Source organism: Sceloporus undulatus, chromosome 5 (assembly GCF_019175285.1).
Source record: "Sceloporus undulatus isolate JIND9_A2432 ecotype Alabama chromosome 5, SceUnd_v1.1, whole genome shotgun sequence".
NCBI lineage: Eukaryota > Metazoa > Chordata > Lepidosauria > Squamata > Phrynosomatidae > Sceloporus > Sceloporus undulatus.
The window spans coordinates 139,641,897-139,661,944 of record NC_056526.1 but is presented as its reverse complement, the minus strand read 5'-3'; positions in this window follow the sequence as shown (position 1 = coordinate 139,661,944).

Below are 20,048 nucleotides of genomic sequence, written 5' to 3'. Positions count from 1 at the left end.
AGGTCTGTCTTGGGTAATGAAGGTGTCTCCTCTTGCCCTCCTCTCCTTATTTTGCCTCCTTCTCCCATGTGTCTGCTTCCTCACCCTGACATCTTTTCTTTCTCTGCAAAGCCTCATTACATGGGTTTTTTTACTATGTTAATTTTTATCCTCTCAGAAATACAGAGCTAGTGTGCTTTACCTGGAGCACATCAGCATGCTCTGCATAAGGAAAAATGAAAACAAGACATTACACAATAAAGATATCATTCCATGTTTGTTGGCATTGGCCAGGATTGAAATTGCCAGGGCCTGGAAAACTGGAAAGTCATCATGACTGATTGGTGGCCTCGATTTTTGGAATTTTTGGCTTATGGAAAAGCTGTCTGATCGATCTAGAAGGTTGCGGGGTGGGATCTTCCTCTGCCTTTTGAAGAACAGTGGTCCCCTCTTATATCTTATCTCAAGACATTGGAGTGGGTCTTCCTTTGTAATATGATTCCCTTTCGATGATTGAACTGGTGCAAAAGCGGTATCTCTGTGTTCTGAGTCCATCTCTATTTTTATGTAATGTTGCCCTTTTACATCCCATGTGACCCTGAATTTTTGAAGCTGGTTTTTAAGGATCTGTATTTTAGCTTGTTTTTGTTTGTATTTATTGTTTTCTGCCTTTTTTTGTAAGCAATAAAAAAAATTTAAAAAAGGAAACATGTCACATCCTCCTGGATTTGCCTCCCTATCAGTCAGCGGTGCAGACTCAAGGCATATTCTACCTGATGCAGTGCCCTCATCGGTTAGTCTTCATGGTGCCACATGAAGCAGATTCCTTCCTCTGCTACAGTCCTGCCTATAAATGGGGGATCCCTCCTCGCTGAACAGTTGGTGGGAAGAAATCAGTTTTGGAGTGGGGAATGGTAATAGATGTCTGTTTAGTTTTTCTTCATGAACAGGGTGAGTCAAAAGAATGGTGCAAAAGTAAAGCTGTTCCCATTAGGTTTTGCACCGTTCTTTTTTAATCACCCTGTATTAGCATGGCTACCTTTGCAAGGATTTGATTTCCATTTTTATAACACATTTTTATTCATCTTTAGCTACATGTGAAATTACAAATAAAGTTTCTTTCGTTACATCTCGTTGTTTTAACTATAAATGGGAGTTGTCTTTTCTTTTGCTTAAATTTTCTCTTCTTCATTTCTTCTCTCTGACGTCCCACTTCTTCCAACTCTTCTATGGTGTAATCAATGTTAGCGTATTTCACCTCATATACTGTATCCATGTCAAACATATCACATGACATAAAGTATAACAAAAACAAACATTCATTTGTTCATTAATTTTCACCAAATTATTGTAAATAAATAGCCATAATCATAGACATTGAAATCATATTATTCCCATATAGCTATCTAGATATAAAAGGATTTGATTTCCAAAATACCACTTTTATCCATTCAGGGACAACTCTGCCATCAGAGAAGGATTTTCTGCCATCTAAGAGTTAAATTTCCAGCTCCTGAATGGCATTCTATAGAACTTCAGAAGCAGACTTCACTGTCAGCAGTATCAAGCAAAGGATTGTGAATGCAATTGCTTTCATATTTGGAAACAGGTGGGGGCCTGGGGAGACCATAGCTATACTGGTGTATTCATTCACTGAGAAGCTTATCACTTGAGAGCAGTAAAGCAAAATAATACCAGGATATAGTGTTTTTGGTTGATGTCTCCTGCATGCTGTTCTGTCATAAAATGGGAGGCAGTTGTAACATCATTTCTTTTCACTTACAGAAATAATCCGGTAATGATCCCCATTAACACTTCTGTCGTGCTATGAATGCCCATGCAGAAGTTCAACAGCACTTTTCTGCTGATTTTGGTTGAGAGATGGTCACTGGCCGTGGTTTTGGTGGGGAAACATGTAATGTTCAGTTGCTGCAACACTGTTACAACAAGGTGTTTTAATGCTTTATCCCACCTCCCTCGCTCGCTCACTCCATTCCAATGCAGACCCTCTGCCTCTTTCTTTCTCACAAACAAACAAATACGCACCTACCTCTTTTGCTCACTCACTCACTAAAATAAAGTTTATGTTTGTGTCTGTTTCTTGCTGCATTACTGGGAAGATTTTTCTCCAGATTTCCCTCATACAGAGTAGTTATGGCAATCATGTGAAAGATTTCAATGAGCTGAGTTCACAAAACTGAACTTTTGCTATATTGTACAAAATTGAAGTTGTGCAGTTTGTTTATTCATAAATAAAATTAAGTTTCTCTCTGTTTCGTATTGCATGATGCATAAATGGTTGGACAGATTTTCACCAAATATGCAGGGAATTTAATGGTGGTCTGACTTAATATGTAGGCTACATGGTGTGCATGGATTTTGTCAGGGGAGGACTGGGGGACCTAAATTATTTTTCCATTAATAGAGTTGTGACTGATTCAGAGAATCCTGCTGTCTCAAGAGCATAATGTGACAAACATTTGGGCACCCAAAAGAAATGCACTCCTCCTCTAGAGAGCATAAAATAAATGATCATTAATGGCTAATGATTCTCATGAACTACCTTGGGCACTTCAGCTAGTAATTAATAGGTTGAACATTATAGCTTGAAAAGAAAACAGTAAGACACTTCATGAATCACTTGATGAACCATATAATTATTTAGAGGCAGTGTATACTTAACAGAATCCCCTCTTCTATCACTGCTTATATTTTAGTTCTATTAGATAGCTGTATTAAATGCATATGAATATTGCTGAGTATAGTGTTATATCAGGTTGTATCCTTCATCCTTTCTGTGGTTCAGCTGGTGTTTTAATTAAACATCTGCTATCATAGTATTTCAAGGGAAACAGTAAAATGATCTCAGATTAGAATATTACTAGAAAATCAAACCTTGAATTTCTCTCATTATCTCCTCAGAAGTAAATTTTGAAAAGTGTCCTCTTTCCTTTATTCTGCTCAGAGGTCTGGCAAATGTTCCTGAAATGTCTCCTAGCTCTGACATCACAACACTCAAGGTTTAACCATTTATACTCTGGTGACTTTCCTTGATATATGTTCTGTGGTGGATCGTGACAGAGGAGCCCATCAATCTGCTGCTACAATCTTCTAGCAAAGGTACATCTTAACCAGAGGAACATATGACAAGCTGGAGGGATACTAGAGTGATGCCATAGAGAAGAAATTCTCCTTTGGTTTATTAACTGGGGAGTTGAGAATGTGATTAGCAGTAGCTCCTAAACAGGTTCTCCCCAGTTAAGTATCTTACAAATATCATGTTTGGGACATAATTCCCACCTTCAGTTAACTAGCCATTGTTTCACGTATGAATGGAATGATGCTTCCAGGGTTATTGCTGATACAAAGATCTTTCGAATGCATTTAAAATGAAGGCTGATACAGGACTGGGTTTAAGCATACAATTGCCTTTACTATTTTTATCCTTTTCTCCCCACCTTCCACCAAGCACTGAAATTACTGCAACAGCTCTGTGATAATACCATTACTGAAGCCCCCACTCCACCCGCCTCCTGGCTTCTGTAGAATTGATGTACTGGGTGTGGGAATCCAGAGAACCAATTAATCTGTTTTGTCACTCTTGTATGCTTAAACTAATTTACATGCACAGATGGGTCTTTTCACTTAATATTTTAACATATTGACAAGAGTAGCCAGGGGATGTTGGCTAAGAATTCTGTAATTGCTCTTTATATTTATGTATTTAAATACGCTTTTTAAAAAAAATGTTTCAACCTGTTTAATTTTAACACATGTTGCTGAGTTCTTATCATCCTTTCAAATCTTTCTCAGTTCATTGTTTCTGTAGTTTTTTTCACCTTATTGCATCATGTGTCTTATTTTCATTTAAAAAATGCTTGTATGATGACACACTCATCAGCTTCATATAACACAGGTACTCCCGTTCCTCGGCATTACATCCTTAACAGAAGATTTGGTACCCAGAGGCAGGGGAATAACATGGAAAGAATAGGGATAGGAGTAGTATTAGGATTCCTGTACCATAAAAAAGAAAAGCACTTCAAGATGTTCCAGCAAACTTTTTGCTCAGAACAAAGATGCACATATGAAATGAAAAAATAAAGTCAGTTAAACCTTACATAAGTAAATAAAAATATTTTTAACCTTCTAGATACCCCTTGAAAGTATCTTCTAAAATATAAGAATTTTTTTTGCCCCTTTCTTATAATGTCCTTTTTGTCACCATACTTATAGGTCTATGCATCTACCAGTCCCTGAAATTACAGCAGCATGAGGCTTATCTGCTTTCCTTTCTTTGTCAACTTTATCACACTAGATGAATCCCGGGCAGAAACAGGATTTAAAAGTAGAAAAAAACCACAAGTGTGGGATGTTTTTCAATTGATATTGTTTCCAAAGAGCAATAATGTGAAAATAAAGCAAACAGAAAGTTGACCAAAAATAAGGCACTTTTTTACTTTTGGGAACTTCCCAAAAGTAAATGCATCTGAAAAACATCCCACATTTGTGTGTGTTTTCTACTTTTAAAATCCCATTTCTGTGTGGGATTTATCAAGTGTGATAAGCTCCTCTGTCAGCTGTTCACATGTACCCAGTAAGAGTTTCTGCTGTTTATTTTGCCTGTTGTGGCCAGCACACACAACAACAGAAGGATTGGTTGGAAATGAATACCATTCTTTCCAACTCAAGCTTCATTGCACTGAATGCTAAAGACATCCTCATGTATCCTGACACCACATGTATCTGCTACTCCTAGGCTTGCCATAACCCGGCGGCCCCCGTGCCATTCACGGTTTTGGAGGGCCCCTCCCGGTCACGGTCCAGTTTGGGCCCCCACCCGTGCCTTGTTCCCGGTTTGGGGGGTCCGCTCCGGCCATTGCCGCTGGCGCTAATGCGGCTGCTGCGGCGCCGACCCACCTCCTCCTCCTCCTCCGGCTCCACCTTCCTCCTCCTCCTCGGCGGGCCGGCAGCAGAAGCACCGCTGCCACCGCGCCCCCACTGGGAGGGCTTGCGCGCTGCCCAGGCCTCAGTAGGGGCCAGTGGCAGCGCACGCGCCTTCCCCATTCCCTCCGCGCACGTGCCTTCCAACCCATTCCCTCCACTCGCGCGCGCTTTCCCCATTCCCTCCGCGCGCGCGTGCCTGCCCCACTTCCCTTCCTCCCACGCCAGCCATCGTAAGGAGGAGGAGGGGGGAGAGGAAGAGGAGGAGGAGGAGGAGGAGGAGGAGGAAGGAGCCGGAGGAAGGTTGCCTTAAGGCCAGGGCAGAATTGGGCCACAGAAGGAGGAGGAGGAGGAAGAGGAAAGCTGAGTCAGTGGCCATTAGGTCTGCCTTGGTATTTTGGGGGTTTTAAATTATTTTTTAAAATATAAATTACTTATTTTATTTAATTTATTTAATTTTTATTATTGCTTTTTATTTTTTATTTTATTAATTTTTATTATTACTTGTTTTTATTTTATTTCATTAATTTTTATTATTGCTTGTTTTTATTTTATTTCATTAATTTTTATTATTGCTTGCTTTTATTTTATTTCATTAATTTTTATTATTGCTTGTTTTATTTTATTTCATTAATTTTTATTATTGCTTGTTTTAATTTATTTCATTAATTTTTATATGCTTGTTTTATTTTATTTTATTAATTTTTATTATTGCTTTTTTATTTTATTTTATTTTATTATTGCTTGTTTTTTATTTTATTACATTAATTTTTATTATCAAATATATACACCCCTGCCTTGTTTTTTATTTATTTTTTCATTATTTTTTATTATTAAATATATGCAAGTGTATTTTTTGTGTATTTATGGTGCTTTGAATGCTAACAAGTCTGCCTTTCTTGGCCAATGATGATGATGATGATGATGATGATGATGATGATGATGATGATATCAACAAGCCTCTGAGGCATGGCCAATGTAACTTGCTGTGATTTTTACAAACTCATGCGCAGTGAAGAAAAACCACAGTCCCTTGCCCAAGTACACACTTCTGAGATGTACAGTTGAACCCGAGGGCAAGTCCATTTCTGCCATCTGTCTAAGAATAATGCCAAAATGTCCTCCATTTTGATCATGCCTAAAAACATGCATTTATATTAACATTTTAAAAAAAAACCTCATTTTTTTGCGCGTCCTCCATTTTTATAAAAATGTGTCCTACATTTGAAAATGTTGCCCTACATTTGTCCTACATTTGTCCCGGTTTGGAGGTCCTCACTTATGGCAACCCTAGCTACTACTCCTTTCCTCCACTGTCCTAATGTTGATGCTGCTAGAGAAAAAAATCAAGCTAAACAAAGAGGAAGAGGAGGGCCTGAGAGGGTGATAAATGTACAGTAATACAGTGGACCCTTGTTATACGCTGGTGTTTGGTTCCAAGATCCCCCGTGTATAACAAAATCCGTGTATGCTCAAGTCCCATTAAATATAATGGCAGAGCAAAACGGTGTCCCTTATAAAAATGGGAAATCAAGGTTTGATCATTGAAATGTATACTTTTTTGGAACATTTTCAAACCGTGTATGCTTGAATCCGTGTATAACAAATCCGTGTATAAGAAGGGCTGACTGTATGTAGAAAGAAGTTTCTTTGTCAGAGGCCTTGTAGGCCTGTACAAGTATAGCAGCTGGACAAAGCAATTTTCTCTGTGAGTGTTGGTGGGCATGCGCACATACATGTGTACATTCATGCAGACACATAACAGTAAATTTCACACAATTATTCCAGCTTTTGGGGTGTCATAAATGTTTTGAATAAAAATGTATAATATTGGCTTCATCATTTCATGAAAATATAACACGGCATGAGATAAACAATATTCATGGTTCCATTTTCAGTGACTAAGAATCTTCCATAAATCTGTATAATCCTGACGGAGATTGCCCACCACTGAGTTTTTCTTCTTATAGTGAATGGCGTGAAATATGTATCAAAGGGTACTGTGGAATTTAATAAAAGACACTTAATTTTTTAGTCACCTATTGCCTGTACATTTTTGACAAAGTTCCCACCATCTCCCGCTACAATAAAATAAAATAAAAACACTGCTATAATCTACACTGGCAGAACCCTCTTTTCTCTTCTTATCCTTGTACTGTGCAGTCATGAGTAACGGCCTCAACAGGATCAGCTCAATGACTCATTTAAAAGTAAGCTGTTTTTCCAAAGCTTGAGGTCTTTGAGTTCTGTGTTTTTCAACAAGGATACTCTGGCCCTCAAGAGTACATTTTGTTTACTGATGAGCAGAGATGAGAGTATTCTTCGGCTTCCGTTGGCAAGTGGGAAGATTATATAGGTAGGTCTCTGTGCTCCATCTTGAAGCAAAGTCATCTTAACCCAAAACTACTGTTTCAAAAGCAAGGATATATGAAGCAAATGGGGTATTCTTTTATCACTTCAGAGGCTTTTAAAAAATCGTAGGACACAATCTTAAGATGAGAGATAGTTGTCACTTTCCCTGTGCCATATAAAAGTCAGTTGGTTTGTTGTTAGTTGCCATCGCATTGACTGCAACCTATGGCTATCCTATGAATGAGAAACCTATCATCATGGTATCATCAACAGCCTTGCTCAGGTCTTGCAGACTCAGGGCTATCCATCTATAATGTAGTCTTCCCCTTTTCCTACTACCTTTCCAAACATGATTTTTTTTCTAGTGAGTCATGTTTTATTAGGAGAGCAAGCAAAATGTAGAGGTCTGAGCGTTGGAGTATAACTTTGGCTATCAGGGTTGGAATACCCACTCAGCCATGAAAACCCATTGGGTGACCTTGGGCAAGTCACACTCTCTCAGCCTCAGGATAGCAATGGCAAGCCTGCTCTGTATAAACTTGCCAAGAAAATCCTGTGATAAGTTCACCTTAGGGTGGTCATAAGTCAGAAATTACTTGAAGGCAAACAACACATACATTTTTTTTTATCATGATACTGTATGTCCAAAGTACGACGGTCTCAGTTTAATCATTTTTGCTTCTAGGGAGAATTCAGGCATGAGTTGCTCTAGGACACATTTATTTGTGTTCTTAGCAGTCCATGATATCTGTCGAATTCTTTTGCCGTATCATGACAAGGCATGGCTTACTAGAAAAGACATTAATGCTTGATAAGGTAAGTCAGAAGGCAGTAGGAAAAGAGGAGGATTTCATTCCAGGTGGATAGACTCAATCAAGAAAATCATAACCCTGAGTCTGCAAGAACTCAACAATGATATAGAGGATGGAGAGTCTTGGAGATGTCTCATTCATAGGGGCACCATAAGTCAAGGCCAACTTGAAGGCAGTTAATGCACGAACACACACAGTGTTCCAAAAATCTTACTGCCATGTGCTCCCCATCTCAGGAAGAACAGAAAAAGAAAAGAAAATGTCTTTAATTGAAACTACTAAGCCTCATGTCCTGAAAATACTGAACTTTTTAATTTAAATCTTTTCCAAAATAAAAGGATAATAGTTTAGGTAGGAATAAAATAGCTCTCTATGTGCTGGGAATTGCTGTGGATATTGAGTGAAAAGTGGACTGGTTGTTATACTTTGCTTTTTCCCCAAAGCAACTTACATGATAAGAAATATATAAAAACATATGTCAATAAAATGTACAAAATCTTGTATTTAAAGTGGCCTTAAACTTCAACTTTACGCTGGCCTTAAAATATCTATAAAATGAAACCATTTAAAATGTAACCATTTAAAAAAATATAAAAATATTATAGCAAGTTAGAAAAGCTCTTTTCTTGTTGATGTCTTTACTTTTTCCTTCCTAAAAGCCTTTTGGACTAAAAGATGTTCCTTCCAGTAAAAGGAGAGCAAGGAAAGAGCCAGTCTAGCCTCTTGAAAAAGGAAGCTCCAGACCAGGGGTTGGCAACCTACGGCCCGTGGGCCGGATCCGGCCTGGCGAGGCCTTGGGACCGGCCCCAGCCCAGTCCTGCTGCCCCGCCGCAGCTTCTGTGCCGCTCCGGGAGCCATTTTGAGTTTGGCCCCCCAGTTGTCTGAGGGACAGCAACCCAGCCCCCGGCTCAAAAAGGTTGCCTACCCCTGCTCCAGACCATGGGAGCAGCCACCCCAAAGACTCTTATTTGTTTTTTATTTATTTCATTTTTATGCCCCCTTTCTCCTAGAATAGGACCCAAGGAGGCTTACAAGATAAAAAACACTTTAAAAACTTCACTACAAAAATGTAAAAACAATAAAAACCATCTAGTTAAAACAGTATAAAATTAACATAAAAACATGCAATTTTTTTTTAATTTTTCACAAAATGTGCTTGTGAGTTTGCTAAGACTGATAGGAACCTCTCCTCCAAGGATCTCAGAACTCATATGAAAGCATACAGGTCTTCAAATAACTAAAGCTATCTAAGGCCCGGTATACACGAGCCCTTTGTAGCGTGGCGGCAGTGATATTAGGTTCCGGGAGCACGCAGCAACCGCATGCTCCCAAATCCTAATATGTATGGATGCTGGCATCATGGTGCCTTCCTATCCATGTGGGGACCACCCTGAAGCCGCCTGCTTCCGGTGTCACAAAAAGATGCCGCTCTAGGCGGCTCTTTTTTGTGGCGCGTCTGTGCTGCAGCACAGACACAGGACATAAACGGACGGCACAGAGCTGTCCGTCTGTACTACCCACAAACTCAGTATGCTACAGTCATACACATGGAATGTAATTAAGGCACGTGGCATCAGATATCAGATATAAACATCTGATATCTTTAGGAATGTGTGCAATTGGTGCAATAGTTTTAATTGTCCAAATGCACTCTTGCCCATCACCAAAACTTAGGAAATTATCAGACAAGGAAAATTGGAAGTATAATCCAATGGCAATCCGAACGCAATCATGGGGTTTAACGTTATTGCGTGATAGACTACCACATGCAATTTCAGGCAATGGGAAGTCAGTCCGAATGCAATCATGGGGTTTCACGTATTGCATAAGAGTGATCACATGCAATTTCGGGCAATGGCAAGTTATTTTCGGGCAATGGGAAGTCAGTTTGAACGCAATTTGAATTCACGTAAATTCACTGAACTAGCGAATTCACGTGAATGTGTTCTGGCCCCACTTTCTTTTCATTCGAAATTAAGAGAAATTCCTCCCGTGTGATAAACCTCCTAATGTTCCAGGTTCAGGACTGGATCACTTTTACTGCAAACTTGTATCTTCAGGGGGCGTGTAACCCCATCTAGCACAGGTTAAATCCTTATTCCCTGATCTCCCTTTCAGCTGAACACATTTCTCATTTTTCCTGCAACTTTAAGGAATTATGTTTTTGATCTGTTATACAAACTACTTGCCCATCTTTCAGTACAGTGCACCCGTGTCATACGCGGGCACGCTTTACGCGGACTTGAGCTTACGTGCTCAAGCCGCGGGGTGGAAGGGGTGGTGCGTCCCAGTCAATTGAATGGGCGCACGCACCCGTGGCGCCGCCACGCCACCGCACCATCACACCACTATGCACGAACCCCACTGTTTCCAATGGGGCTTGAGCATAGGCGGAATTTGCCTTACGCGGAGGGATTCGGAACGGATCCCCCACATAAGGAGAGGGCCGACAGTACATTCTTTTTAGTTTTTTTCCCCCACAGAGACAGGTAATCTTTTGGATTTTTTTAAATTTTCTAAAAGATCTTTAAAGTGTTTTTGATTATTCATAATTTACTTGGGACAACATGACTGTTTCTTTTCCACTGCAGTATAATTCTCTATTTCTACCCTCCCATATTGTATAGTATGTAAGTGAGCAGACAACAAAAGAAGTCATTACTATAAGCATTCTGTTTTTCACATGGGATGCAATTACAGAAGCAGAAATTGTTATCAACAATTTGTCCATGCTTAAAGTGTATGGGGTGCTACATGAAAAATTCTGTTTTTCAAAACTGTTCTGTCATCATCTCACTTGATCAGTGCATGTTTTAAACACATTTCTTGATGACAAATAATGACATGGTGGCATTGAATTTCTAAGGCACGCATTGCAAAAGACATTTTCTAAAAACCTTAAGACATTGATTTTATAAAAACTAAGTGCATTCCCAGGTAAGTGCATTCAAACACATTGGGTTGGATCACCAGACAGAAGAGACCCGCTGAAATCAATGGCCTGGTACAGATGGGCCTTTTGTGATGCCCTCATTACACGCTAGAGTTGCCTGGGGGTGGAACGTCCACACGCCCCACAACCCTCGCACGTGACGAGGGCGTAACAATGGCAGCGCCATGTCTACATGGTGCCACCATTGTTACATAAGCACCATGCGACATCCACATGGTGCCACACAGCACTTACATACCGAGTGCGGCAGTGGTGCACTCATTACGCTGCCACCACGGGGTAAAAAGAACCCGCTTTTCCCAGGTTCTTTTTCTTCCACGGGGAAGCCACAGGCGTTGGCAGGCCTCTCTTTTTGGGAGTTTTGTACCGCACCCATGTGACAATTGGTCATAATGAAGGAGTTTATAGCTCAGACTTTTAACCCAACTGCACCCTAATGGGATGCAGCCAGAATGTAGGATGCAGGCAGGAATTATCACACTTAATTCTCATTTAATTTTGCCGGCCAAGTACAGCCTGGCAGCATCCCGTGTCCCAGGCACACTCAACAAGCCACTTTTCAAAGCCGGGAGCTTTCCGACTTTGAAAAGTGGAGCTGGGATCCAGGATGCAGACAGGTTGTACTGAGCCAGCAAAATTAAATGCAAAGTAAGTGCAGTAATTCCTGGTTGCATCTCGCATCCCGGCTGCATCCTGTTAGGGTGCAGTCGGGTTAAAAGTCATTGTGATAACCTCCTTAATTATGACCAACCCAAGACCCAATGAATTTTGAAGGGCCTGTTCCAAGAGTAGGAATCATGCAGACTTCTAGATGTTGTTGAACTTCCAGCAACCCCAGCTAGCATAGCCAATCTTAGAAAATGCTGGGAATTACAGTTCCACAACATCTGGAAGGGTGTGTAATTCCCATTCCTGATCTATACTGATTATGGGTATGTCTACACTGAGGCAAATCCAGTTTACATTTGGGTTACCTCAATCCACAGCAACCACAGGCTTGTCTATGCTCACCAAGGTGAGTTTGGGAGTACTGTCCCTTTCAAACACATCCCAGTCTGATAAATCACAATATGGCTGTGTCTACTCTGGTTTCTTTCCTCTATCCTCCCTTGCATGCAATGTATGCATTTCTGAACTACTACTCCTCACCCCTGCCTCACACGGACATCACTATGGAGCACAGTCAAGACATGTACATAAGTATTCGGATTTTCAGGTCAAAATTAGGATAGATCTCCACTTTATTCTCCCAGAGTAAAACTAAGAAGTGATGAAAAGGCCTGGATTTGTCCCCAGTCATCCTGTACATCATTTGGACAGCTCACTGTGAAAACTAGGCTTTATTTGACCCGTGTAGGTACACCTTGTGTCTGGATCAAACTAGTCCTTCTTCTTCTAGAATAATTAATTGAATTTGATTTCCCATTCAGCACCCTATTTTCTTTCACATAACACAAGAAATTCATATTTCTACAGCCATGGTTCATCCTCCAATGAGAATTTTAAAAGAACATTTCAGCAAAACCAGAAATGATATTTAACATGCTCCTGGCAAACACATCCACAGTATGCCAACACTAGCCATCAGCTTTCCCATGCTTAAAGTCAGATTTCTATGCTGTCAAGGAGAGGGCTGTATTACTGTGGAAATAATATTCACTGTGAAATTCAGTAAGACCAGTATAAACAGCAGTTGTTTCATACTTCAGGTTAGAAACTGCTGCTGTATGGATTGAAACATTTAGAAAAGGAAAGTCCAGCTTTATGCCTATGAACTTTTAACTCCACTGTTTTCCTTCTGTCAACTGAATGGATGAGTAAGATACTGAAGTCATAAGGTCTTCACATGCTTCAAAATGTTATATACAAGAAGAAAACAGGTTTTATTTGATGCAGATGCTGTCTCCAAATATGAGAAGAAATCTCATTGCAATCCTTCTTTGTCATCCATCTTGACACAGCTGTGATTATTTACTCATTCTGCTGAGAACAGTGGGAAGTAATTTAGTAATTTAACCTTTACATTGGCTTAGACAAACACCAGGGAATAAAATTGTGCTAGAACTGCTAGAGACACAATTTCTGGTTCCTTGGAAGAATAAGCTGATGGGGATGCTCAACTGTTCCTCTTTAAAATTTCATGTGTTATGTTGATCCAGATTTAGGAATGCTTAGAGAGTTCATGCATTAGAATAAGACTTAATTTAGGAGTTTATTGCATGGGTCCATCTCCTGCTGCAATTATGTTGCCTGCAATAAGGGTATGCATTCGGGATGGCTTACCTTCCACACCTTCAGACCCAATCCAGAATTAGAGTGCCAGTTAGCATCTGTTAGCACTCAATACTACCTTTGCCACTTCTGCTCTCCCTCCTTTTGTAGTTTATTGTGGCACCAGAGCTCTCTGACAGAGAAGGCTAAATGTCTCACAAAACTACAGTTCCCAGAATTCCCTAGCACTGAGCCAGGGCCGTTAAAGAAGCCTCAAACTAGATTATTTATGCAGTGTCTTTTGGAGCTCAGTCCACTTTAGATGTACACACACATCCATGTTTGGGGACAACTTATGATTCCTGTAATGAAACCCAAATAAGTGGTTGAAATGAGGATAAAATAGATGATAGAATCATCTATCTGGAAGGGCCTCTCTACCATAGATGGGCAGGCTGGCTGGCTTCATTAGGCTGAGCTGGCACATTATGTCATAACTCCCAAGCTTCGTCTCAAATTAACGTTGGGCTTGGTGTTTGCAAGAGACCATGGCAGCACCAGCAGGAGTGCTATCTTTTGGTGCATGTTGCAACACTGGTGTTTATCACACAGAGGTTTTTGCAGCTTTTTGCAGCCCAGATCCGATGTGACTGCGGGTCCAACGATGTGAATTCATGCATTTAAACTAGTTGTGCTCACTGTCTCTGTGTTTATAACCCCTCTTTCCTAATGAGAATGCTTTTGTTTCTGAATTAAGTATTTAGATAAAACAGATTTCACCGGCATATTTGAGCTTATTGTGAGCATACACTGAAGAAGTTTTTTCTAATTTCAACGATTCTATGCCCATTGCTTTTAATATAAGGAAGGAATATATTTTATTCCCTCTTCCCCCATTTGAATTGAAAAGCAAAACCCATCAGCTCTAGGGAGAAGAGAAAATAGATAATGCTCTTATTTCCTTGTTTTCTTTTGCAACAGGGAAATTCAGGGTAGCAGCAAGGCTGTGTGTGTCAAACTGCAGAGTTTAACTTCTTGTGAGGAGTACAGGGCAAATCCAAGCCTGAAAGAGGACTCTGTCTTTGGCTACGTATAGTGGCTCTCAGAGCCAAAGATCTATTTTCAAGGAAGGAGTTTTCTATTGCATATCCATTTAGAAAAGCAATTGGTGATCCAACTTTAAGATTACTAATGCCTCTTGAGACACTAGAAGAATGCCATTGTTTGAATTTATATGAAAATCTGGTTGTCAAGGGAATAGAAATCAAAGCAAGGCTTTACTTGTTATGCATATAGTATTTACCCAGAGGAAATCTTACTGATTTCAATGAGATTTGCTCTTAGCAAGGTTTGATAGGATTGCAGACTCAGATTGAACATTTATATTTGAGCTACCTTTGGATGTTTGCTTATACCTGCAATCCCAGATATAAATCTTACTTAATGAAGTAGTGAAGTTAGAACAGTAGGAAATTGACATGAAGCACAACCCTATCCATCACTGCTTGAATATAAGTTCATCAAGCTTAGAGCATAGTGCAGTAATAAGTGCAGTAATAAATTAAAGCAGGGGAACAATATTTGCCAAATACAATAGCTCTTGGTATCTCCTGGGATTTAGTTTCAAGACTCTCTGTGGATACCAAACTCAATGGATGCACCAGTCCCATTATATACGTTAGGAAAATTGTGTCCCTTGAATAAAATAGCAAAATCAAAGTTTGCTTTTGGTTTTTATTATTATTATTATTCCAAGCCACGGATACAGAATCCGTGGATATAGAAGACTGACTGTTTGACCATTTTTCAAGGAAAGAAAACATCTACAGTTCCACAGTACAATTCCATTAAATTCAGATTTTAACAAATAAGTCTTGTCATTCATCATAAGATAAGCTTATATTCAGCCTAGTGCTATTCAAAGGCTTAGTGCATAAAATTACTGTATTCATTTTTTATAAAATTAATATCTTGTATAGCATTGCTTGCTACAGGATCAGGAATTGCTTATTAGCAGGAGCAAAGTTGAAGTTCACCTCAGACACAAAAATGTTTTGTACCACCCCTGACAATGAGTGCTGTTTCCAGGTATTTTGCAGAGCTATAAAGTTCTGGAGTGTTGTGCATTGGATCCCATTTATCTTATTTCCCTATTTGCTAGGAGTTTGATTTGTTGTTGTAATAACATGATTTGCAGTCCAGTCTTACATAGGTTTAAATGATTCTCTTCCGACAGGCCTTCCCTGATTATGTCCAGAACCGACCGAATCCACCCATCTCACCACGTCTCCTCCTCATTCATTGACTGCATAATAATTTTTGATGTATTGCCATATATTTTAATTATGTTTTTATTGTTTTAAATTTTTTATAGGTGGGAGAGAGGGTTAGGGTTGGGTATTTGTGGGTTTCTTGCTGTTTTTATTACTGTGTACTGATTGCATAAATGATGTTGTTAACAACCTCAATCCCCAAAACGGAAGAGGCGGAAATAAATAAATATTTCATTCATTCATTCATTCATTCATTCATACCTCAAAGGAACTCTCATTATTCAGTTCATTTAAAATTGCAGTGCTGTACACAAAATAATGCACACCTCAAATTAGTGAACTATACAGTACTTCCAAATGAGCATTTATAAGACTTCTAACTGGCTGCAGTTTTCTTCACAGTCATTTGGAAATAAAGTTTACTGAACTATGTAGAACTTACTTCTCTGGAAACAAGCAAACGATTGGCAGCCAACATGCAAGACAATATGCATGCTTTTATTGTGTTGGCTCCAGACTAAGGGCCGAAACAGATGGCTGCGTTAAGCCATCTTCATGCCAGCTTGGGGGTGTGGCATTTATACGTGCCATGCCCCAAGTCACCCAGAGGTCATGCCAGTGATTACAAGCCAGTCGGCTTCTGGGTGATTTGCACATGGAGTTTAGACCTACTCGACTCAGAGCTGGCGAAAAGCCAGTTCTAAACACAAAGGGGCGGCTTTGTTCTGCCCAAAATAGGAGCAGGGTTTTTTCCGTGTCTATTTGGGGTGGAAGCTGTCTGGACTGAGGTTGTGCATCTGTTTGCCATGACCCCAATCTAGTCTTAAATGTGGCGACTCCAAGCCGTCCCATGGGGCTGTCTGTTTCGCACCTGATTTAGTTTACTTTGTTCCCACTGAAATCAGTGGAGCACATTCATCAAGATCCTGTATGAATGCTGGTGAAACATAAATCTCTGCCATTATTCTTCTGAAAAACCTCTCTTTCAACCCCAGTTGATGGAATCTGAACACACACACACACACACCAGTTGTGGAGCAAGAGCAGTAAGATGTATCTTGAACATGATCTTGTTGCAGCTTTGCAGTCAAAAAATACAAGAGGCAAACCTCCAGCAACTCATGTATGCTACCAACAGGATACAGACTCAGAGGCTCGACAGACGGGCGGCGAAACGCCACCCCTGTTTGTCCCAGATTGTTACCACAGCAACCACACAGTGCAGCAACAATCCACTCTCTCTTGGGAGTAAAAAGAAGCTGCTGAAAGCAGCTTTCTGGAAGGTGTGTCATAATGGCATTCGCATGCCATGATCACTCCCCTTCTGGTCAGTGCCATTTGGACGATCTGATGCCTGTTCTTCATCATATCATGCCCAGTGTGGATAGGCGCGTGCCATAATGGCACATGAGCGGAAACAGTAGGGCTGGGCGTGTGTGGACGCCCAGTCCTATCTAGCCCTATTTTCAGCCCCAGTCTGTCACAAAGTACCTGTCTGTTTAGGGCCTAAGATATGATGAATTCACTCATTTCCGCAACAACCTAAGCACAAACAAAAAGAAAACTCTCTGAATTAAATCCATTGATTCTAGAATAGGATCAGGTCCTCTGTATTCATTTTTATAAAAATACAGATTGAGTCTCCCTTATCTGGAATTCCAAAATCCAAAATTGTCCACATAGGTGGCTGAGATAGTGACACTTTTGCTTTCTGATGATACATAAACTTTGTTTCATGCACAAAATTATTAAAATATTGGCGGGGTACAGACTGCCGCTTTGCGGCGGTCTGCCGCCGCCGCCAGTAGGTCCGCGGGGGAGTCGGAACCTTCACACGGCCCGACTCCCGCGCGGACCGAAAAAGAAGCTCCAAAATGGAGCTTCTTTTTCCGTCGTGTTTGCGACGTAGCGAGGCGCCAGGGGCGCGCTCGCTACGTCACAAGTGGCGCGACGCGTACGGACGCTCAGCGTCCGATACGCAAAGATGGCGCCGGCCATGTAGAAGGGCCGGCGCCATCTTGTACGGACGGAGTCCGTACTAGTCCCAGGGGCGTCTATAAGAGACGCCCCTTTTTTAAAATGGGACGTCCAGAGGACGTCCCAAATGGCGGTGCAGAAAGCACCATTATGTATAAAATCACCTTCAGACTATGTGTATAAGGATATTACCCTAAAGGTGGAGAGGGGCTTGGGGTCCCCACTAATAATGTCAGTGTCTCCTTGGTATGTTGGGGAAATTATTAGCTCAAAAGAAGGCCTACAAGAGGTTGGTAACTTTGGGTATCAGTCTACTTATGTACACTGGTACCCACTGCAGAGAGACTGGTTTTAATGAATTATATAGAGTTTTATTTTGGAAATATGCAAAGGTACATGCAAACACACAAAACCAGTACAATCTTAAGAACCATAAAGGGTAACAGAAAGAAAAGTGTAAAAGGTTGGCTAGTGAGATATAGAGAATTAGAAGGGCAGATAATTACCAGTCCTTAAGAGGGGTCCATTGAAGACAGAAAGTGGCTCAGACAGAGTCTAAGGATGATGCAGTAGATGAGAATTTCAAATGCATGCAGGGGCTATGGGCAAAGTGGCTATCCCACAGTGTAACAAAGACTTAATGGGTTTCTCATGGAATTGACAAAAGGACTGTAGAACAATTAGTGGCTTTAACTTCAGAGTGACAACACATTGATAGGATCTCAGACAACCCCTGTCCAGATGGACAGGAAAGGTGAATACAGCCTGGGGTGAGGTGGAGGCATGGTCTTTAATTGCTCTGTGATGGGACTTACTTAGTCTCCATTTTGAGAGGGTACCTCAAAAGCCTGGGGTAGGATGGAGTAAGCAGCAAACCTATTTTTATTTCTATTTTAGTACTATCTATGTCTCCTACATGTCCTTGGGCTAGCATGCCTTCTCACACATGTAACATCCTAGTGTTCCAAAGTTCATTGTGACCTCCTAAAACATGCCTGAAGCTAGAAGAGCCCTCCCTCTGGTCCATCTGCCTTGGTCCAGGCCTCAGAGGGAGAGAAGAATGCTGGACCTGATTCCCTCCCCCCTCTCACCATTCCCTTCTCCTTTTGTGTCGTGTCTTTTAGATTGTAAGCCTGTGGGCAGGGAACTGTCTGTTATCCCCTCTATTGTAAACCGCTCGGATTCCCAGTGATTGGGCGGTATATAAATAAAACCTATTATTATTATTATTATTATTATTATTAGATGTCAAATATGGAATACCATATTCAATGAGAGGGATACAGGATATGCTAACAAGATATATATGAAACACAAATGAATTTCATATTTAGGCTTGAGTCTCATCTCGCATTATGTATATGCAAACATTCCAAAATCAGAAAAAAGCCAAAAGCCAAAACATTTCTGGTCTCATGTATATCAAATAAAGGAGACTCAGGCCCCATACAGACAGGCCAAAATAAAGCTGCTTTGGATCACTTTGGAGGTATGTTGTTTAAATGATGCATGCGTCCTAAGAGTCCAGAAGCTGCGCCAAAGCCACAATCCAGTCCTAAGGACAGGAGCATAGCTTTGGTGTAGTGTCCAGACTCTTAGGACACATGCATCATTTAAACAGCATACAGTACCTCCAAAGTGAACCGAAGCAGCTTTATTTGGGCAGTCTGTATGGGGCCTCAATTTGTATTGTAAAATAATGGTACAATTAGAACGCTTGTGATGATTTTTAACACGATTATTTTCTCATGTTATTTCCCTTCATTACAATCCTCTGGAATATTAAACGAAACAATTCTTGTTAGAGGACTAAATGCTGTAGTTTAACTAAAGTACTAACAATTATCATTTTTAATGAACGTTATATGGACATAAAAATGGCTTGATGTACAGTCATTAATACACACAAATAAAAATAGAAAACCTGTAGGACTTCACATGAAAAAATGAACTAGAGTTTTCTCATTTAGCTTGTGTTATGTAAAATAAATATTTTAAAATCTATTAGTCTAATGGTATAGGCATATTTGTCCAAAATAGTAACAACGTGGGCACATTTTATTAAAAATAAGGTAGTAATTGCTGAAATGCATTATGAAATACAGTAAATATTTAAATAAGAGATCAATTAAGCAAACGAACTTGGGCCTATGATAAAATTATTTGTACTAGTGGAAAAAATTAAAGATTGCAATATGAAGGATAAACAAGCAATCTACCCAATAGATGAACAACGGTCACAAGGGAGGAAGGAAATTCAGCTTATCAAAAATGATTTATTTGCATATAGAAATCAACAACAATGGGTCTGATCAATCAATAGAATTATGTTGTTTAGCAGTTCCCTGTCCTCCCTTGCCTAAGTAATAGAAGATTCAGGAATAAGCTACTAGCAAAAGCAGTCTTTCATCTGTAGCTTATGGTTTTGTAAGGCAGAGGAAGGGAATGAATATATTTATTTAAAATAATCAGAAAGAATGTTTTAGGGGGTGAAAATTTCTCCAAAGATGGCCAATTGAAGTGTAAGTGAGTGCTTATATTCTTTCC